This window comes from Engystomops pustulosus, chromosome 4, assembly GCF_040894005.1.
Source record: "Engystomops pustulosus chromosome 4, aEngPut4.maternal, whole genome shotgun sequence".
In the NCBI taxonomy this organism is placed as follows: Eukaryota; Metazoa; Chordata; class Amphibia; order Anura; family Leptodactylidae; genus Engystomops; species Engystomops pustulosus.
This window is the reverse complement of record NC_092414.1, coordinates 157,415,464-157,439,596: the sequence shown is the minus strand read 5'-3', so window position 1 is coordinate 157,439,596 and position 24,133 is coordinate 157,415,464. Positions and strand designations below refer to the sequence as shown.

Here is a 24,133-nt window from a genome sequence, read left to right as displayed (position 1 = left end):
GTTAATCCTGGTTCTTATGACAATCCAACATTTTTTTAAATCCAATTGTCACTGAGACAAAAAAAAGATTTGTCTGGAGTTACAATTATAAAAAATATACAGTTCTGACTTACATACAAATTCAACTTAATAACAAATCTACAGAACCTGGGGACTGTCTGTATATTTCGTGTTGCATATGACACTCCTCAGGGGGTGGGGGCTACAGAGGCATCAGTGGAGTGTCTATATATACATCTAGCGGCATGGATGAGTAAAGTGAAAAAAGTGAAAAGTGATTAGATTGTGAGCCCCATTGGGGACAGGGACTGATTTTTGGCAAGCTCTGTGTAGTGCTGCATAATCTGTGTGTGCTATATAAATAAAGAATTATTATTATTATTAAAGTGGTGGCCCAATCTGATAGCAAAAAATATAAAGCAGTCCTTATATTATATGTTGCATAATCAACCATAGGCTGCCCATACTATATGACCCTCAAAACAGAACCCTAGTCTAAACAGTATATCATTGAGCTATGTAGGTAGTGACTGGCTGCCTTAACAATTTCATTCCAGAGCGGACTGAGATTTGGTTTTGAGGGTTATCTGTGGTATGAGCAGCCTATAGATGAATGTGTATTGTTTCATACCCACTTCTTACTGTAACAAATTATACTAAAGAAAAGAAATAGAGAGGACTTACTACAGGCAAGCTCAAGATGGGAACAAAACAACTCACATACATACTATCAGACCAACCCAGTTACTTTTAGTAAAGTTTACAATAAATATTATAATGACATTATACATATTATTACACAATACCCCGTCATCGAAGAGGTGGCGACTGGACCAGGATCAAGCGCATGCGCGACACCTTCTGGATACTAGTGTTAGGCTCATGATCTCCAGCTGGCATGAATTTCATAAGTGACTTAATGTATTTATTCTAAATGAATTATAATATGTGTGCCCTGCAATTTACATACTTTTTTGTGAGTTTGTTTTTCTAATATGTATTTTGTGACTAGGTAAGAGATGTAACAAAGGAATTTCCCCTTCCAGGAGGGAAAGATTAGATATCTTCATCTTAGTCCAATGAAGCGCCTGAATAGTATTCCACCCCACCAACCCTTCTCTCTATTGCCTGTCTGCAAACTTTTAAATGAGGTTTCGTTATTTATAAAGTCTTAAACTATATTCAATAAAAGTTGAGTTTTATTACCCAACCCTGGTGGCTAAAGGGTACTATTGGTCGCTGGCCGTGCGACTTTTGGAAGTTTAAATAGGTAAGAGATGTGCTCTGTCCTTTCCCATGATTTCTGTATTTTTTCTTCTTGTGCTTTTAGACTACGACTAAGGACACATTTGTCTGAAACGCTTCTGCCATTTCAGACTTGATGGTGTTATTTTAATCTCTTTGTTTTCTACTACAATGAATAAAATGATATTTTTTATGAAATAAGAAAAAAAAAATTTCCTTATTAGATTTTGGATGCTGGATTTGCTGGAACTTCTGTATAAGTATCTCAACGCTGGTCCCCACACAGCTTTCCGTCCATCAACCTATGGAAAAATTAATGGCACATCCAAAAGGGAGGTGAGCTGAATTTTGTTTTTTCTCCTACATACATTATAAGGCTACTCTCACACTGCAGCATAGGGATGTACAGTGCCAAGCCGTACATCTGGGGAAAGATAGAGCATGTTCTGTGTTTTTCCCTATGTTTTTTCCTAATACTGTATGGAAACAGTCCTTACCCAGCTATACCATTTTATAGTCCCTACTGGTCATAGCTTGTTTTTATGGGACCTTTTCGGCCATTTTGAACAAATACATTTTAAAATATTTTTTGAAATATCTGAATATTTTAACCTTCTTACACAGGCAATTTAATATTGTCTTTCACATTTTAATCTGCAAATTCTTCCTGCCATAACATTCCTGAGTGTAATAGGCTGGATCCTATAATCGAAGGGACAGACAGGACAATAAATATGTTTCACTTTAAGTTTCTTTTCATTTATTATAATTTTAACCAGTTTTTTTTAACATAGTCTTTGCAATAAATGACAAACATAATGCAAAGTTCTGTTTTGCTGCGTTACTGCCTGATATTCCAGTTATAACATTCCTTCCATGAACCTTTAAGTCACTATGTGAAGTCAATTCATTCTCCATGGCCAAGCAAAATGAAGTCATTTTAACATACGAAGAGAAAAAACTACATACGACTCTCACTGCTGTACAAAGCTTTCACCCACCAAGCTGCAGAGCCATCATTCATGTCTTTTTCATTCACCAGGAAACAAAGTGCTAAACAATGGGATTTCTGTGAGGCAGCACAATGGCTTTACAAGGTCTCTGTGAAGTTGGGAAGCTGTGAATGTGTGTTGTGTCATTCACCCCTCATGGTATGCTTTTATCCCTTATGACATTAAATCAAGGACACTGTTCTAAGTAACCCATAAAACCTGGACAGTTCCTGTGTCCTACATACTAATCAATCAATACCATCAGAATTCAGCAAGCGTCCAGCGCACTAAATGAAACAGGAAGTAAAGACTCAGGACTATTTTTTTGTAACCAACTTTGGACCTTACCTATTTAATATGCCGGAAACACAGTACCATACAAATACAGCAGAGCATACACTTCTCACATAGGATAATAAGCAAGAGTTCATTCACATTGGTAATCTTCATATATTTGTTATCCATGGGCTACTTCCTTCTAAAATCAACTATTAAAATTATTATAACACTTTAATAATTAACACATTAATTACACATGTAAAACATATGAAGTCCAAAAAAAAAAAAAATCTGAAAAATCGCCCCTCCTACTGATCAACGTAAGTGCTCAGCAGAGGCTGGGGGACGTTATATCTGCTCCCCCAGTATATAGCTTGTCAGCCAGCCCCTAGTATATAGCCAGCCCCCACTATATAGCTAGTCAACCAGCCCCTAGAATAAAGGCAACTCAGCCCCTAATATATATCTAGTCAGACAGCCCCTAGTAAATAGCTAGTCAGACAGTCCCTAGTATATAGCCAGCCCACGCCCAGTTTATAGCCATCCAGCTTGGCCCCAGTATATAACCAGCCATCCTCCTGCCCCAGCATATAACCTGCTCCCTGTATATAGCCATCCAGACCAGACACCCAGTATATAGCCAGCCCCCTTCAGTATATATCCAGCCAGCCTGCCCCCAGTATATAGCTATCCAGCCCTATCCGCAGTATATATCCAGCCATCCAGCTTGCTCTAAGTATATAGTCAGTCGGCCTGCCCCCAGTATAAAAAAGTAATCTCAATACTCACCTTTCCAACGTCCCCCCTCATGTCCTCTTCTTTCCTCCTGCGCTCTGACGACGTGCACACTATGACTTCAGCCACTTGTTAAAATCATAGTGTGTGCACTGACCGCAACAGGTCAGATTGAACACTGCTGACATCATAGTGTGTGCGCAGTCAACGTGTATTTAGCTGCTGCTGAGGGGGAAGGAAGTGTCCCTGCAGAGGGGCGTCAGAAAGGCGACTACTGAGTGTTTTTTTTACTCGGATATAAGCCGAGATTGGGTTTTTCAGCACATTATTTCTGCTAAAAAACTCGGCTTAGATTCATGTACATACAATAACCTATCCCATTGTGTGAAATTAGTCTATCCCAATGACAACCGCTCTGTCATCTACCACTAACGGGGCATTTGATTCTTTTGCCCTTCCTCTAACGCAGCCCTTTGAGTGCAGAACGCCTGTAAATGCTGAAAACACGCACAGAATATAGCAACATAATAAATATGCATGGTTATGAAGAAGAGAGAAATGCCTTATTTATGTTGTCACGTCTCATAGCTCGATTGCTGAATGAATAATCCCTAGCACAAGGATGTACGTTTTAATGGGATTTCAGAACAGACTAGTCCCATAAATGTGTTATTGTTTTCATAAAAATGAACACACAAAACATAAGAGTATCATTTTCTTGATATAACTTTCTCATTTCCAATTCATAAAATGTCATTTTGCTCTGCTAACTTCCTCCCGCTCCCCTTTGTGACTCTTGCTGAGCTTGCACCATACTGCAGAAATGACAAGACAAGTGCTGGAGCTGATCTGCCTCCCACTAAGAGAGCAGCTGCCACTGTCTCTCATTCAATCCGTCTGCTTCTAATCTGTAGGCAGTTTATCTTCATCAAGAGAGCTGCTCTTGTCAAGTCTTCTTTTTTCTCTTTTAGCATAAGAAAACATTTTGCAGTAGAGGAAATCTATACTACCCATTAACATGTCATGCATGTTTGCCTCATGTTGTTCTGCTTAGATTAATCACAACAGAATCCAAAAACTTTACTATGGATCATGTATGTTACATATTCTTTTCTCTGTATTATAGTTTTAAAGCTTAATGTTTTAAACATTTATTATTGTGTTCATGGAATTTGTTGGGTTTTTAATGGATTGCTCCCATTAGGTCTCAGCCCATAGCTATCAATCACTTGTAACAATATTTCCTGATGATTTAAAGATGTAGCTGTAAAATAGTAATTAAGTCAGATTAATCAGATGTATTAACTACTTGGCCTGTTTTCAGACAAGTTTCCCTAGGGCTTAGTCTTTTGACATTTATATCTTAAATGCAATATTTTTCCAGTTTGTGCTTTTGGTTTGTGTCAGGAATGGTCTGACAGTTGATAACAAATTTTGTATTTTCCACTGCTTCCAGGTTTTTATACTTCTATACAATTCTACAAATGTAGCACTGTTCAAGATGACTGGTTTAACTTATTAACTACACTTCATATCTCAGTATGTACTGTTAATGCAGCTCCTTTGTTGAGTTAACTTAAAGGGTAACCACCATTTGAGGTTATTTTTAATGTTATGTGGGGGGAACAGTGTTGTGAACATTTTTCTAATATACTTCATTAAGAAATTCTGACTCCAGAGCTCCGTCCCATAGAGATCCGGATTACAGCCTGTATAATGTGTGTCTATGAAGCTGTCCATGAGCTCAATCTAACCTCCATGTGTGTGTGTTTAAACAGCTCTGAGAAGGGAGGATTAACCCATTCACTTTCAGCTTGATGTTTCAATATATTTCTCAAATCATACTATAGCTAGGGAGAGACAAGGAAGCATTAACACTTTTTCTGCTCACAGCTAAACAAAGAAGAGAAGAGAGGAGAGAGAGAGACAAATCTTCACTCTCGTAGGCAGATCTTCCATGGTAATGTAGAAGTAACATTGTAACTAAGGGCCACTTTGCAGTGTGTTTTTTTTACAAACTAAGCAGAATTTCTAAAGTAAAGGGGTTTTCCCACGAACAAAAGTTAGTGATGATATCCCACAAATCACAAAAACGAGGGTCCCATAGGGTCCCGTCAGACTAATGGAGCAGATGACCGCGTATGACCGTTCTGCTTCATTAACCGGTTCGCGACCGCCCGCCGTGTATTCACGGCGGCGGTCGCGTCGCGCTGCATGGAGAGGGCTCACGGGCTGAGCCCTCTCCATAGCCGGTAAGTCTTTGCTGCATATTGCAGCAAAGGCTTACCGGTAACATCCGCGATAGGTGCTAGCAGCTAGCAGCTTACCGGTAACATCCGCGATCGGTGTTTTTACAGCGTGGGCTGCCGGCAAAGCTGCCGGCAGCCTCAAACAGATAGCGGCGCATAATCCGTCTCCATGGTAGCCTCGGGTCTTCCGAAGACCCGAGGCTATTTCGTTTTAACCCCTTCATTACAATGTGCTCATAGCACATTGTAATGAATGAGGAAGAAAATCCCCATATACTGCCATACTGTAGTATGGCAGTATATGATAGGATCGATCAGACAACCTAGGGTTAAAGTACCCTAGGGAGTCTGAAAAATAGTATAAATAAAAATAAAAAAAAGTTTAAAAAAAAAAAATTATAATAAAAAAACCTAAAATTTCAAATCACCCCCCTTTCCCTAGAACTGACATAAATATAAATAAACAGTAAAAATCATAAACACATCAGGTATCGACGCGTCCAAAAATGCCCGATCTATCAAAATATGATAACGGTTTTTCAATGCGTTTAACCCCGTAAAGGAAAATAGCGCCCAAAGTCGAAAATGGCACTTTTTTGCCATTTTGAAAAATCTAAAAAAATCTATAAAAAGTGATCAAAAGGTCGAACAGTCCTAAAAATGATATCATTGAAAATATTATCAAATTTCGCAAAAAATGACACCATGCACAGCTCCGTACACCAAAGTATAAAAAAGTTATTAGCGCCAGAAGTTGGCAAAATCAAAAAAAAATTTTTTGTACAGGAGGTTTTAATTTTTGTAAATGTATGAAAACATTATAAAACCTATACAAATTTGGTATCCCCTTAATCGTACCGACCCAAAGAATAAAGTAGACATGTCATTTGGGGCGCTCAGTGAAAGACGTAATATCCAAGCCCACAAGAAAATGGCGCAAATGTGTTTTTTCACCATTTTCATTGAATTTGGAATTTTTAATATTTAATACCATCATTATGAAGTGCAATTTGTTACGCAGAAAACAAGCCGTCACACAGCTCTTTACGTGTAAAAATAAAAAAGTTATAGATTTTTGAAGGTGGGGAGTGAAAAATGGACATGAAAAAACAGGAAAGGGCCCGGTTAATCTCTATTGAGCTAAAGGAAATTGCTGAGCGCCGCGTTATCGTGATCTGTGGGGGGCGTAACTTTTGTTTGTGGAAAAACCCCTTTAAATATATTAGAAAAACCACACACCCACCCAATAACAAAATTCATCTTTCAGAAATTAAATATGCAACATCCCCACCAGAGCTCAGCCTATTCTTGGTGCCTGGAGGCACCTGAGGCCCAGAATACCTGAGTGGCTAGAGATTGCGGCCTAGGGCACGCTGATGTCATGGTGCTTGGTATGGGGACCGGAAGACTGTCCTACAGCCTGGCAGATCTCCAGCAGGTGGTGTGTGCAAGAATTATGGAGGGAGAGGCTGATGTACTTGTTCTCCCTGGGGCAACCCCTGAGTGTCTGTAAGATAGGTTCCTGGGTAATGAATGGGGAGCCTGTGGTGGTAACAGCCGTATCCAGGGATCAGACAGAGGCAACGTTGTGCAAAAAAACTCACGGTTGTTTATTGAACAACAGTAGGCATCTGGCCTAAATGGTCTCACAGCAGATTCTGGTTGTGGTACTGGAGTGGTCAGAATAGTGCACCAGCCTGGTAGTAGATGCAGGCTGGAAAGGAGCTGTGTCCAGTTGTGGAAGCTGCAGCTCTAAGTCTCCTGACTGTGGTCCTGGAATTTGGTTCTGTGTCAGTACTTGTGGTGTACTGACACTGTCTCTCTCATCACTCCAACTCTGAACACTCATGTGCTCTTTAAGAGAGTTGGTGGTAGAGAGACCTTGCTCCTCCCTGCCCAGGGGTTTTATGCTCCTGGTCAGGTGGTAGCACCTCTTCAATCACACTCCAGTTTACAATACAGCCAACAATTGGTCAATAACTTACATCCACTTAACTTGTCCAGGCAGAATCTACAGCTGCTAATTACCTTAGATTTTCTGCATTATCCCTTATGTGAGTAGCGCAGGCTCACCTGCTGGGACCTGACATGTAGAGGGCCTTATTCACAACTACTCCCTTGCCTATACATTGGCAGGGGTGTTGCCTACCACCTAGGTAGTTGAAAGAGCCACCCACGGCTCAGCTATGGACCGGATGGGAAAAGGATAACCAAAGCTGGCCAGCAGCATATGGCCTCCAGATGGTCCATGCACACTACATCATGTAGGGGGTGGATGTTAAAGTGCTGGCTATGTGCAGGATAGGGGAGACAAATCGCCCATGGTCCTGGCTACAGGCACCAGGGTTGGTGTTGGACTGGGTACACAGAAATGAAAACTTTACAGTTGGTAGCTAATGCCTTTAAACCAACTGTTTGTTAGGGAAAGATGTGGTGTCATGTCCTGTAATCCACTGCTTGCACCAAGGCCTTAAAATTTGTTCAAAAACACTTCACCTGGGTGACAATATGTGACAATACAAATAAAGGGTACATGCAGTACATACATTATACATAATATACCTGCCATCTAACGGTCTCACCCTGGTGTATGATGTCTAGGTGTTACTTATTCGAACACCCCCGGTCCCCTAAGGATCTGCAGTTTACAGAGCCAATGACTGAGTTAAGGTTTTAGGCATAAGCCTGTGGTCAGGATTTCACAAAGACATGGTACAAAAGACGAACCAGCACATTCCTGTGAAACCTGGTAGACAAAGGTTACATTCAAACTGATATATGGGATAAATACCATAGTTCTGGAAACATAATGGAAATCACATTGGCTTTGACAGCCCAATGGATGAATTGCTTAAATAGCACCTCATGCTCATTTGCATAATTTTAAAAGTATTTTTCTAAAAACCAAGGAATAAGAAGCTCAAAGAAGAGCATATCCTCCCCAGAGGGGGCACACTCCAGTTTGTCAGGGTGCTTGGTTTACAATTTTTAAACCCAGGTGGTAGAGGTTCTTTAAAACCCTTTTGACAAACGTTTTTCAACTTTATTAACTTCTCTTCACCCTGGAGCTTCAATGTAGCACTATAGAACATCTCATTGCCAAGTGGTCAAAGTAAACCTCTGCCTCTTTTAACAGGATCTGAGCTAAGTGGACTGATTTCATGGTTCTTTCTCTCCCTAATGCTTCTTGAGTGGGGTTGCCTGGTGAATGTACATTAACCTGTATGTTCTAATGTAATTCTATGATTCTTGACAATGTGGAATGTCTTAATCCCTTCATACAACATGCCCCTCATTATCCATTCATCCTTCAGTTTGTACCTGCGGTACTTTTCTTGCAATTGTTTTTTGTTACTACTGCATTTGCTATGAGGGATAGTCTCTTGTTGCTAAAATTTTTAGTTAAAAAAAAAGATTAAAAAAAAAGATGCTTACCTGGGGAACCCAAATGTGCATGTGTATGGGAGGGGGCAGAATGGATATGCATTGGGCAAACAATTGGCAGTTATTGAATTCAGACTGCTTTCCATTTACAAGGCATAACTAGTAGCAAACATTTTTCAGCACATCTGTAAAGAGTTGTCTAGAGTTAAAGCTTTACTAGTGCATGCATTGCTGGTGGCTGTGTCAGAGGCTTACATTTCCAGATATCCAGGGGGCAATGCAGTGATAATATCTGGCAATTGGCATTTGCTTCAGCAGCTCACTCTTTCAGGTCCCTTACTAATGTAGTTACAGAAAAAGACAAGTCTCCAGTTCCCGATCCAGAATGTATATGGGCTGTATAGTATTACCCTTAACGTGATTACCTTAAAGCATAGATGTCATATAGGTCAATGTTATTTGATTGATAGAATAAATATAAGCTAATGGAATCCATATGATGGAACCTTGATCTGATTTCCTTTATGGATACAAAACACCAAATCTATTTAGTTCTTCTCATTTTGAACAAACTGGAAATAGGTTCCATAGATTCCATTTATTAGAAGAAGCCAATTTCCATAAGATCTTGTTTCACGGAGATTATTATTACAGTGCATTATTAATTTTAACACATTGTTTTCTTTCTAATGAGGGTAGTAATAGATAATGGGTTTCATTATCACACAAATATTACAGTGCACATGGCAGTATCAGATATACTCAAGGATATCATTATGTATGTACAGTAATTGCGGTTAAGTGGTTAATGGAGTACATTCATCTAACTGACACTTTGACTTGAAGGAGCAAGCCACCACTTGGTTACTTTCTACGAGAGATATTTTCTTACTTCTATTTTTATCAAAGCCTCTACATTTTCCCGCCTGGATACAACTGAGTCAGCTACTAGTCACTTGTCACTTGACTACCAGCTTCTTGCAGTTTTATATGTCATATTCATGCCGCCATCTGTGATGTTTCCATATGTATTTTTAAACTTTTAATATCACTGAGTAATTGATGTTACCAGGGAATAGTCGCTGCCACTTTCAGAATACATAGTCATCTTAGGAAGATACCAACTGGGAGAGTAACGAGATGCATGCTGCATAGGCAGAGCGCATTGCAGAAGGATAGTGTCAGAGCTTAGCCTGTAGGGAAGTTTTGGAAATTCAGAGAGAAGTGCTGTGTACATGTCACCGAGTTGAAAGTAACAGATGGTGTCCTAGAAGGAAGGCCGGGGCTTAGCTGGTACTAGCAGCTTGTTTCGAAAGCTGTAATCTTGTACGGAGGCACACTTGCTATAACATACTTCTTTCCTACTTCATTACAGTATAACAAAAATACAATGAATGAATATAAAATGATAATATCATATTCTTGAGAAATAATGAGGACATGACAACATTTCCATTTAGTCTATACATTCTTCCCACATTGTAAGCATTCACTGCAGAGACTTTATCATTAAAGATGCTCTCAACAAATGTCACAACATTACTATAATGTAGCAGTAAAGCTTAAACAATCTCTATTGCAAACACAGACACCAGTTATAAGGTGCCACTCAGATTTACTGAATGGCAAATTTCCATGAAAATTAGCAATAAAATCTTTTTGATCACCTCAGAGCCATGTTGTAACCTGGAGCCTAATTTGGCAATACATTTTACTATCCTATTTTGAAGAATCAGGGAGATGTAAGATGATGTGAAGATAATTCCTGTATGTAAATGTTTCTTACGTGTGGAGTTTTTTCCGCCTCTATCACAAAGATCAGTATTGTTATGCGGTTGCTTGGGAATGGACAATACAATGGAAAGGACAGACATGGACTATAAGCCCTGAAGCTAGACGCATCCAGCTGTCCCTACCTAATTGCCTATCCTGCCATAGATGATAAGTGAAAACACAGAGACTGAAAGACTGAAACAGGAAAAATCAATATAGAAGGACAGTTTTACAAATATGGGTCAAAACCAAGAGGACAATGCAGTACATAATCAAGACACAACAGATGATTCATGGTGACAAGCAAGGTCAGAAAATTAAATATATAGAAGTCCAGAAAATGCTGGCAAGCTCAAAAGAAGTCTGATTGCAAGCACTGTGGGCAGTCTTAATCAAGAGAGTGATTGACATCCTGACTAGCAGGGGAGGAATGTAAATGGTTAAAGCATCTAGCATTACAGCTAGATTAACCATTTTCCACCCAGAACAAAGTCAACAGGGACAGACTGGTATAGTGGAATGATAACTAATTTCAAAATCATAGTCAGCAGTGCAAAGATCAGTGCTTGCAATTTATTATTATAAAGTAGGATATAACATCAATTTAAGATCAGTTGACATCATGTTTATCACTGAGCCCATGCTCCAGTTCAAGCCATATTTATAAGAACACAGGGGCTTATTTACTAAGGGTCGTGCTGTACACTTTAGTCGGACTGGGCACCTTTTTCAGGGCTAAAACGGCTTGCACAGGTATTTAAGAAGTGTGTGCATTGGGATTGTGGCACACGCAATACTTTTGTGGCGCAGCTGTGCTTGCTTCCATGCAGAGCGAATTAGGAGGCGTGCCGTCGGATGATCCAAGCGTATTTTTAAATTGTGTCCCACGCCCTATCTTAAAGAAACACCACAAAAAAGATGGTGAACTCTGTCGGACCTGAGCGGGGAAGCAACACATTCATGATTTCAGGCGCATGATCTTAGTGAATTGCCACATGCAGCATTATATACAGACAATGCACTTTCAGTGAACTCTGGTGACCTGTAAGTAAATGTGCCCCACAGTGTTACATCCCCATTGTGTCTCCTTCATTCTTAGAATTGGAGAGTTAGACCCTCACTAATCATAAAGGTATAACAAAAATTAATGATACGCCAGAGTAATATTCTCTCATTTATTGAAGGTCATATGGCATCCGGTTGTTGTCATATTGTTACATTTGTGCTTAGGGTCCCAGGTACATTTCAGAATGACTGGCCTGAAGTAACTATGTCACTGGAATTTGAATGACCATGTCTAAAAAATTAGCAGATTTTCTGACTGGCTGATTGACTTGTTCGATTGATTTGTTGAATAATGGATGCCATGACTCACAAATGCATAGGTTTAACTGTATTGATCTGAGAAGAGTGACCTTGTCGCAATAGCACTCGTAAAAAGGCAGGGAGAACACTCTTATCAGTATTTGACCAGCCTTTCCATTGAGCTTTTGCTTTTAGCATTTTCACCGGCCAAAAAGAGAAACTCTAATAGCAAAATACAAAGCAAGAGAAACCATGCAGCCAACGTCTTAAAAGATGTTGGTCTAAATTGTAAAGCCTAAATATATAAATACTAAGCAACAAATAAGCACCAAAATGATAATAACATAAGATGCAATTTTTTGCATCATTTTATTTTGATCAATTCAAAATAACTTTAAAACATTTTTGAAATGTATTATATTTATACTACTAAATGAGCACATTTGAAGGAAATTGGAGGATGTGTCAATGGGAGTTGGAGTGAACTTAATGTAGATGAGCACTATAGACGTTACATAAAGAAAGTAGTAAAATCTGAAATTAGCAAGAGCACAAGATATTTCACACTTTCAGGAAGCCTGTGGAAAAAGCATTAGTGATTTTTTTTTGAAAGGGCTAACTTAAGGCCACATTAAAAATGCATAAGATGTCTGACTTCCTTCCATTATTTTCATTAGCGATAACTTTTCAATTTACATGTTATGGAAACAAACACTTAGAAGCAAAATATGATTTGTAAAAATAAATAAATGTCAAGGTTAAAAATCAAAGTTAATTTGTTATGTTGGAAATTGTTGTGATATTGACCCTGATCAACTTCTGTACTATGCAATACCAGAGATTTAGAGATTTTAGTGGATCATTCTCATAAATTGGCACATACGCACTGTATCTTATAGAAAAGACCTGGGTCTCAGAGCCACCTACCTCAAGACCCCAATGCCCTATACTAGCCGCTTGCTGACAAATTGTGTGTTGACATAAGTTACTTCCCTGTGATATCAGTATATACGGATAATCTTTATTAAATATGTGTTTTCTATTGTTAGGATTCTTTTTATTGATTATCTTTCCTTAGAAAAATTTTAATCACATGTACTTGATGTACAAAGTATGTGTTTGGTAAGGAGTGAAGAGGTCGCAGCATCTGATTCAACAATGAGGGATCTTCACACTTCTGTTAGAAGGCAGTGGTGGGTGTCTACAGTAATGAATAAAAAAAACCTGCAATAACCCATTAAGGTCACCAAACCCACAGTTGGAATGTGGAGATCCCTTTATCCGACAATATAAGGTGTCTTCCACATATAAAATCCAAAAGGACATTCATACTCATATAAAATAGATGTAGATCCCAGCTATAGGACAAATACTTATCTCCTGTACCCCCATTCTGCCTGTGGAAGCAGTCACTGTATTCAATTCAAGAATTAAAGGATAGGTGGATATGTATTCTTTTACTTGTGAAGCTGGAAGGAGGAACTGAATTAACCTCCAACAATGCTCTTGCAGAATAGAAAGACATAAAAATCACAATTTCAGATGCAGAGTTCAATAAAATGGATAACAAAACAATATAATTGTGCCCAGATTCATGAAGAACATACTCCACAATACATAAACAGGTGCACCCTGCACACTTTACAGACAAACTGCACATAGTTCAGTTCGCACTATTTTTGATAAATGCGGGGCAGTGAGTCCTGAATCTGAACCCACCAATCTCACCTTTCCTACTTACTGAAACCATCCTAGGTGGTGGCCAGTAACTGGTCGACAATCCATCCCTGGTCCAAAGTGCAAAATACAGAGATAAAGACAAAACAGAACAAACAGACAAGAATAGTCGCCAGAGGTCCCAACAAGTGACAAAATGAAGTACAAAATCTAAAAAATGGTAGAGTAGTCTGAACAAGAACCCATGTAAGGATACCAGGAAAACAATGAGCGAAGTCCCAAGCAAGATATGGAGCTAGCTAGGAATCTCTACAACTAGAACTCTAAGGAGGGTGGGGAGGACTCTTATGTGATCTCAGGGTCCAGTTTCAATAGTGATTGGGCAAGAACTCACAGATCCAAGCAACAACACAGGTATATGATTAGTGTGAGAAGGTGTCAATCCAAACAGCATAGTCAGAGTCATAGTCACAAAGGTGCACCTGCATACCATGAATATACCATGAATAAAATTAAGAATACCCCAAAATGGTGGCGCCTTGCAGGATTACAGCCGCAGTTGGTGCCAGCACTGACCGCTGGTGTTACCGGTGGGTGTTTTCTGCAATATGCAATAAACCCTCTCCATACACTCCGCAGACGACATGTGACATACAGATACGTCACACATTGGTAAGGGGTTAAGAAGCTCTTTGTAAATTATGAGCAGAATGATTTCTGTTTTTGTGATTTTTTTCTGTGCAACACAAATTTGTCAATAAAAATCGATTTAAAACAAAAGAAAAAAAAGATGAGTTATATATACTGTATACATTTATATATAAAAGTAGAAAGGGTTTATGGAATGGCACTGTGTGGACAAGGTCTTAACCTAGACACCCTGTCAGCCCGATTCTCTGGCCACTTAGCAATCCAATCCAATAACACTAGCTCTATGGAAGAGCTGAAATGTCGTGTTTTTTTTTTTACCAAGGGTAAATAAAGGAACCTATGAATTCTGCTGCTGTCACTGACTCTTTTTCTCTTACATATATATACAGTTCCAGATATATTTCCAGTTTTACATTGTCTCCAATATTTGAGATTCTACAGTTAATATTCTTTAATTGAATAATTGTAAAATGTCTAAGACTTGTTTAAAATTCAGATGTTCTGTATGGAGCTTCCTTCAGTAGTTACAGAAGATTTGACAGAAGTAATAACATTGCATGGAGCACTGTTTACTCCATAAAAATGACTGAAATCACAATGGAACCCAATTTACCCCTCAATAGGGTCCCTCAGACACCTGTGGTATCTGTGGTATAATGGATCTGACACAGTAAAATGACTTTTGGTTATAATAGGAGGACCCAGTGCTAGTGTGAACAGAAGGCCATTGACTACTATAATCTTGTAATTAGAATAATTGTATTTAATGGACAGAACTGTCAATGAATTTTTTTATACTAGAAAAAACGTGCAATTCCTTTTATTTCAATATCAATGCTTTTCCATCCAAAACATAGTAAAAGTCTATGTTCTAATATGATTTAAGCACATGAAAATAATTCATATGAATTACCTGTGCATTTTCACATACAAATGAAAGCTCCAGAAAAACGTCAAGCTGTGTCTCTGCAGCCAATAAGACTGCAGATACAGGTCCATTATGGTTAGCCCTAAGTGAATTGGAAAAATGGGAAAGAGTTGTCACTTAATCTCTTAAGATAAAAGGCTTTTTTCTGACTTTATTCTTGCAAACATTGCACTTATAACCTTAATACCAGTAATTGTACATTATGTTTATTGAATGGGCTTGAACAAACTGAACAACTTTATCATAAAAAGATATGCAAAGATGTTGTATTACTTGGACTAAGAAGTCAATCATAAACTATATTTTGCAAATGCCCATGTGATTGATTTAAACCTTAATCCTAATTTCAGATATTAATTTGGTCCATAACTGGCCTTAGAAATATACTTGCCCACTTCAGTGCTAGACTTCCAAACATAATCTATGTACTCTTTTATGCTATGAATGGAAAACTTGAAACATTTCCTGGGCCCATCAGATGGTCCGTTTCATGGGTCTGGTTTTGGTTTGCCCACACAACTGAGGTGTGTTACCGGATTGGTGGCTGAGCAGCCAATCCAGCAAATTGACGCCCCATGTGACTAAACATGGCATGATTGAAACTATAAACCAGAACTTAAACTGCAGGTCTGCTCATCTCGATTAGAGAGTGACAGTTACCATGAGCAGGCGATGACAAAAACATAAAATATATGAAAAATACATGTATAAAATAAAGTTAAGTTCAATTTTATACTGTGGTTTAGATATCAAAAGTTAGGTTGTACATATTATTTAGGTACAGCAATGATGCAATAAATGGATATCAGGCCTACATGGGCTGACATGTGGAAATTGAGGAACAGGCACATAATTTTGGCATAGATTTAGGATACATGGGGAAGATTATGGAGCTGAGTCTGGGCAGAAATGCAACTATAAAGAGATCCAGGCTATCGGTTTTCTGTAGTAGGATCTCAGCAGGTCTATTTTTAGGGAAATCAGGTTACTCCAAAGGTTATGAAGTTCTGGAAACAACCTTAGGTTACAGATTGCAGAATTATGTTTCAGAGCTTGCCCTTAGGTTATAGGTTCAGGTTATGAGGTACACAGGATTTAGGCATGAATTTCAGGAGGGAAGTATTCAAGTGATTATGGGGCTTTTCCTACCATTCTTATAGTAACTGGAGCTTGCTTCCTAACTAAATAATAAGTGCAATATCACAGTTATAGTAGCTATCAGAACTTTGCGACACAAAGCAATAATGCCATATTGGCCAATACAATTAGTGTGTTACTTTATATTTTACACAATGATCACATAAGCAATGATAGGTCAGGCTTGATTAAAGGGAACCTGTCACCACATTTTCACAAATACAGCTAGTGCCAGGTTCCCATAGCTATTAACTGACACCCTTCGTTTAGCTAAAAATAGTTTTCCTTACATCCCCATAAAAAACTTTATGCTATATTACCTGCCATCAGAGTGGGCATGTCCTGCTTGGCCAGCCCCTTGCACCTACTTCTCCAAATTCCCATTCCTCTTTTCAGCATTCAGCACTTAATGTCATTTGACCACGGTGATGTCCTTATCTCGTTACATTTGCAACGTCTACCCCATGTATGTATCTGATCACATGAAATCATAGCATACCTCCATGGTGGATATACAGGAGTAGAAGACTATGGAGGCGTGCTGTGATTTCATGCGATCAGATACATATATGGGGTAGGTGTTGCAAATGTGACTGGGTAAAGGACTTTAGCACTCTCCTAACACCAGCACTCTCCACACACCAGCATGTCCTAGCAGTCAGACCTGTCAATCAGGAACAAACAGACAGGGCAATGCAAGTAAAATTTAATATGTAGGACCCACTTAGTGTGATTGGACACACATCAGATGTGTTGCATATAAGTTTATAAACATTGCAGCCATGGAAAGGATCCATTTAGGGATAAGGGCAATGTTTTTTTATTATAGTTTTTAATTAAGCATTTATTTTGGGTGGGTGGCAGGTTCTCTTTAAATTGTGTCAATTTTTAGCACTGTACTATAGCATATGAAAATATAATGCATGGCTATTAAAAAGATAAGAGTAGCTAATTTTACCTTCAAATACAATAGGATATACCAAAACAACCAAGAGAAAGTGTAACTAATGTAACATTTACGCACATCTGAAGAGACAAGGGGTTGCATTGCATTTTAATGTCTTTCATTATTGCAGAGCTTTTCTCATGCAAACATAAAGTAAAGAGAGAAAATATGGAAGGAGAGATATAGGTTTCTGTGGGCAGGTCACATCCCGAGAAATTACGTCCTAATTAGACTATGCAAATCACTTTGTGTGTTTTGTGTTTTACGAATAAAGTACCCCGAATATTGCCTTGTTATAGAACACTTTTCATTTAGATTTTTACAATGTTATCTCTTCTGTGTGTGACTACAGTCATAAATTAGGATTACGTGTTCTGCTATAATTGCCTTTTCTACCAGCACCATTCACACTTTTTCTGTATGTAACATAAGAAACTAATATAGTTTCTCTTTATTCTCTGATATGAAACTTTATGTTGACTCAGTAAAACTCATTGTTACAAAACCACTGAAAGGATAAGGACATTTAACAAATGTAAAAGTCAATATCATTTATCAAAAATATATGCAACAAATATGAGCATAGGACAGTGCAAAGTCACTCTGACATAGACCCTGCTTGCACTAAATTCATTATTTGCAAAGACAAGTTTTCACAAAAGCGCCGAATTCATGATGTGAGACTTTAATAATAATCATTATTTATATAGAGCCATCATATTCCATAGCACTTTACAAATCATAGGGGATGTATACAGATATAAATATTACATTACAGAGTACAAACAATCATATGGCACAATAGGAGTGACTTTCCGTTTAAACGAAAGTTTTGAAACAAATTGATGCCACTGCAGTGGCGTAACTAGGAGAGGCAGGGCCCCGTAGCAGACTTCTGAATGGGGCCCTCCTTCTCCCTTAAAAAATATACATATTAATATACTCAGAAATGTGAGTTACAGTTACACAGTGGGGCTCATTTACTAAGAGTCCGAACGCCCCACTCTCCCTAATATTTCTGATTCGTGTCGAACTGCCCTGGGATTTTGGCGCACGCGATCGGATTGTGGCGCATCACCACCCGCTTTCACACGACAGAAATCGGTGTGTGGCCGTCGTACAACCCGACGGATTTGGAAAAACCGAAAACATTTAAAAAAAAATTGTGCCACAAGATCAACACTTACACGTACTGGGAAGAAGAAGGTGAACTCCGGCGAACCTCGGCGCAGCGACACCTGCTGGATATTGGGCGCACAACCTAAGTGAATCCCTGCAGATCCGAAACAGCGTTGGACAACCCGCCACGGGATCGCGACTGGACCGGGTAAGTAAATGTTCCCCAGTTTACACAGTACACATATAGAGCATAATGCAGTATATATACACACCATACATTCTGTACACATACAGCATATATACATCACAAATACAGTATATATACATCACATATATGTCATACACATATTATGTTGTACAATGTGCAGCATAACATATATATGGGTACATCCTCCATTCTTTAGTTTGTCAGGTTTGATGATGGGGCCCCCTGACGCTATGGGCCCCATAGCAGCTGCTATGGCTGCTACCACTGTAGTTACGTCCCTGGATGCCAGTCCCTACTCTGGGCTATTTTCTGCGACTTTTGATGTTTTTTTGTGACTTTTTATGCGACTGTTGTAAACAACCCACGTATCAATAAGACACTGCCAACAGATTTATCAAGGGCCAAAGGCACTTTAATGAATCTGATGGGCAGCAGAGCTTCATAGACATAAATGGAATTGCCAAATGATAAATTACCCCCACTGTATTCACACCTTATGACATGAAAATGCAGTGCATTCTGCAGCATGGTATAGAACAGGAGGACCTGACCATTAGAAATTACTTATGGGCCCCCATTAGAGTTCTTAATAATGCAGCATATGGCATTCAAGACTTAAGTACTGATCAAACACAGGTAAAAATGACATCTGGAAACCTATAGGTAACAATTGTGTTCCATTGATAACTTCATGACAATTTCCCCAGGCTTTACTAAATACTGCTAAACTTGCCCCAGATGTCTTCATCTCCTTGCTCCATGTCTCTGTACTCTGCCCCCTAAAAAGATAAAGCTCCTATAGAATTAATCACATTATACACAGAGCCCTATTCTGAATTGTAAAGAAATTATATTATAAACATTGCCTTAAATCCCCCATTAATTAAATTATATATTGAATTTTGGAAATAAAATCAAATATTTTGTTCCCCCATATTAATTGAATGATATATCATGTCCGACTAATGAACAATAATATTAATATTTACTGTATATATAATTCCCCTCAATTAATTCTGTTAAATACATTGCCTCTCTAATAAACAATAACATGTATAGTGGCCCCAATTAATTATATTACTATATAACGAGTGTAAGCTTACCCAAATATAAGCAGAGGCACCAAATTTAACCAAAAAAAAAGGGGAAACTTATTGACCCGGCTACATGTATAACAGTCTGGGCATAGATGAGTCCATGCTCTATGTCTGTGCACACACTATGATGAAATGCAAGTAATGAAATGCCCAGCAACCTCCCCCAAAATGAAATGCCTAGCAGCCTCGCCCCGTAATGAAATGCCAAGCAGTCTCCCCCGTAATTAAATGCCCAGCAGCCTTCACCTCCCCCCCCCCGTCATGAAATGCCTAGCAGCATACACCCCCCATAATGAAATGCCCAGCAGCTTCCCCCAGTAATAAAATGACAACTGTGCCACCAAGGATTCAAGTTCCCAGCAGCACCCCCTCATTATAATATTACAATATTGTTAGTATGTGGCACAATTATGGCCTAAAATAAAATTTGAAAATGACTTACATTCTCTCATCACAGCAATGGCATCAGCATATCATAGTTGAGGATAAGAAGAGCAAATTATGTGTAGGATATGCAGGAGGCATATTGTAGAGCTGGAGGAGTTGACACATGGGGGCAGATTTACTTTCCCGGTCCATTCGCGATCCAGCGGCGCGTTCTCTGCGGTGGATTCGTGTCCAGCCGGGATCCATTAAGGCAGTTCCTCCGACGTCCACCAGGTGGCGCTGCTGCGCTGAAGAGCGTCGGAACGCACTCAAGTTCACCGGCCTATTCCTAGTGAAGATAAGTGCAAGCTTTGCGACAAATTTTATGATCTGGCGGCACCAATTGCAGCCAGATCAAAGCCTCAATAATAGTCTATTGCTCCCAGTCATGTTGCAGTGAGACAGGATTTGTCAATGCACCGTGATTGAGTGAGATAGCCACTCGGGCCGCTTGTCTTCCAAATGGAGGGAGGAGTGGTAAGCACCCCCTCTTCCTCCCAGCCCTGTGCTCGCCCTGGTATCCAGATCAGTGGGCTTACAGCTGTCTGAATGTACATGGGTAACATGAATAATCCTGCAGCGCCTACCTGGAAAAATCTATATGAGGCAGTTACCCGATAGTTGTGCTGCTTATAGGTTATGTACTCAGTGTACAGTTAGGGCCGGTTTTAGACAAAATGGGGCCATGAACAAAACTAAAAGTGGGGTTCAAAATAAAACAATTTTATGGACAGTCACATTCAGTAAGATTTCTCCCTTTAGCCCTGCACAACAATAGCATTTTGTAGATTACACGCAGTAGTATGGTAAGGCAATCTGTAATATGGGATTACAGGAGAATTGTATAGGAGATAGACAGAGGATAGGTAGATGAGTGATAGAAGATAAATATTAAAGATGATATAGATTTATAGATAGATGATAGATTTAGACATGCATAAATATAAAGTAGATCATATATAGATAGCTAGATAATAGATAGGAGATAGATAGGTAGAAGATAAATAAATAGACAAAAAACAGATAAATGGTTAGATTTAACAGCTATATAGATAGAAAACTAACAAATTGTAAGAGATAGATAAGTATAGATATATAGACAGGAGATAGATAGTAAGCATCTTCACCCGGGCATTCAACCAAGGGGTATTAAAAGAGTAATACATCCTCTTCCCACAAGAGTCCACATACAGGGACCCGTTTAGGACAGAGATCCCTGGGCAAATGCAAGTGTCTTATTTTATTTGTATGTGTTTCCCATAATTTTTAAAGCACTATGGATATGAATATGTATATTGTTTTACCTCCTGCAATAATCTGGCCCTGGCTAGGAAAATCTAATTAGAAAACAAAAACAGTTCTGGATACATAAATCTCATTTCTCATTAAAAGGAAATGAATGAGCAGAAACTGAGCAATTCAGTTACAATTTCAATTTAGTTTCTGATAAAGTCCATGTGGTAAATAACTTTTACACCTCTGTTATCTTGTGAGTCATCCACTGCTCCCCATGTGGCTCTGTGTCAATGAAAGACGTTGATAAAGGACAGCATTTTTCTAACATAAAAGAAAGAGCATTGTGAGAAACATTTCCCACTACACACTGTTCTTTTTATGTTGCCCTGTCACAGTGTTACATGCTTCAGTGCCCCTGTGATATGACTTTATACACAATCAACTTCGTAAAGTACAGAACAGTAAAGCAAAGTGTGCTTCGCCTGAAAGAGAACATTTTTAACTTGCCCTCAAAGTGGACATTACCACAGTAAGAAGTCCATACAAGCTGATATACCAAATCATTTTCCGGGAAATAGCACAAAATTCACACAACTCGGAATTAATTTTAAATTGAGTATGAAATGTATAAATTGTTAGGCTATGACATTGTATTGTCGCTTGTTAAATATACAAAGTCAGGTATGAAATTCTCTTCTAAGAACCAGCGGAGCAACGCTTTATTGCTTCTTATGGTCTACTCTTCCTAGCATAATATCCCATAGAATTTATTAGCGGAAGTAAATATAGTCATAAAATGAAAAGAAAACAACTCCCCGGGACATATTTTTAAGTAAACTGAAAAAGAAAGTTGTGCACACAGCACCTGACCTGAAAGGTACCCAAACCCAAAAGCTTATTCTGGTTGGTTACTGCTGCTGTGACATCATCGGGAAGCTACTATCAAAGGGAAAAGTCTGAGGGTTAACACCCATTGAAACCTGTACTTAAAGGGTTAACAGCTGCATAACCGGCAAGGTTGAAACCCGCATTTAAAGGGTTTAAAGGGTCAAAAAGAGTGTTAATGCTAGGTGGGTGATAACGATCAGGGTTAGGGTTTACTCATTCTTACTCAGGAGGCAATCTATAAATGAACAACTTACATATACATGGCAGACAATTGATGGTGCAACAGCACACTCCGCCACAATGGTGCATCTAATGAGTTACAAATTGCCCCAATAGTGCAGCTAATACAGGAAGTCCCCGGGTTACATACAAGATAGGGTCTGTAGGTTTGTTTTTAAGTTGAGTTTGCATGTAAGTCGGTACTGTATAATTTATCATTGTAATCCCAGCCAGAACTTTTTAGGTCTCTGTGACAATTGGATTTTAAAAATGTTGGGTTGTCATAAGAATCAGGATTAACACTAAAGCTTCATTACAGACACCTGTGATATCTGTTACAGCTGATCATTGTAGCCTAGGACTAAAGTACAATAAATTACCAATATCCAGAGGTCCGTTTGTAACTAGGGGTCGTATGTAAGTCGAGTGTTCTTAAGTAGGGGACCGCCTGTAAATTACAATCTGCCCCAATAGTGCAGCTAATAAACTATAATTTGCCACAATAGTGCAGCTAATAAGTTACAATATGCCTCAATAGTGCAGCTAATAAACTATAATTTGCCACAATAGTGCAGCTAATAAGTTACAATATGCCTCAATAGTGCAGCTAATAAACTATAATCTGCCCCAATAGTGCAGCTAATAAACTATAATCTGCCCAAATAGTGCAGCTAATAAGTTGAAATCTGCCCCAATAGTGTAGCTAATAGGTTACAATCCGCCCCAATAGCTACAATCTGACCCAATAGTGCAACTAATAAATTACAATCTGCACCAGTAGTGCAGCTAATAAGTTACCATTTGCCCTAATAGTGCATCTAATAAGTTACAATCTTCCCCAATAGTGCAGCTAATAAGTTACAATCTGCCCCAATAGTGCAGCTAAAAAATTACAATCTGCCTCAATAGTGCAGCTAATAAGCTGGGGTAGAGTGTAACCTATTAGCTTTCCTTCTATTATGCTAAAAGCTTGTTGTTTTACTCCAATAAACAATATACCCCCTCTGTTTTCTGTACTACCGGCTTCAGCTATTAGACCCTGAAACTGACTAATGCCTGGAGGTCCTGTCCCCACAGCCCCTTCACTTGCTTTCCTTGGTTGAAGTTGATGGACTTATGGATTTTTTTAACAGTACTATGTAACTATATGTAACTTTGCAACTATGTAACTTCAGATTCAGCTACTTTGGGGTTCATAGCTGTGAGAAGCATGCATCTACGTACTGATCCCTTGTCACTCCCATTTGATGTTTTTTGCACCCCTCTCTGTTGTCTGCATGGTCCCGTCACCTGCAGTACCCTGTTAAAGCCCATAGTTGGTTGAAGGAACATCATATTTTAATAATTCTCTAATATAGTAACATATAGTATACATATAGTATGTAGGAAGATAAGTATTATGTATTTGATGCTATATGAATAAATAAGTATCTTAGCACTCGACTCACCTATTTATACAATATGATTCATATCAGATTCTCTTTTCTGTCTTGCTTGTGTCTCGAGAAGCCCCTCTGCTGCACCAGTTTCAAGAGCTTCTAGTTGAAATATTAAGCTGGAAAGCAAATGATGTATAATTACATACTGTTATTATGGGACCTCTAATTGCTCTCATTCTAGAACTATTAGCTTTCATATC

At 38.8% G+C, this 24,133-nt stretch overlaps 1 long non-coding RNA gene across 1 annotated transcript in view; it reads right to left on the bottom strand.

Annotated features, from left to right (window-relative positions):
- The window catches only part of LOC140127482 (uncharacterized), a 475,084-nt gene that overhangs the window by 76,931 nt on the left and 374,020 nt on the right, over positions 1 to 24,133 (bottom strand). The window contains exon 4 of the long non-coding RNA XR_011854996.1: positions 23,943 to 24,049. This is a non-coding gene — a long non-coding RNA (uncharacterized lncRNA). The remainder of the gene's footprint in view (positions 1 to 23,942; positions 24,050 to 24,133) is intronic.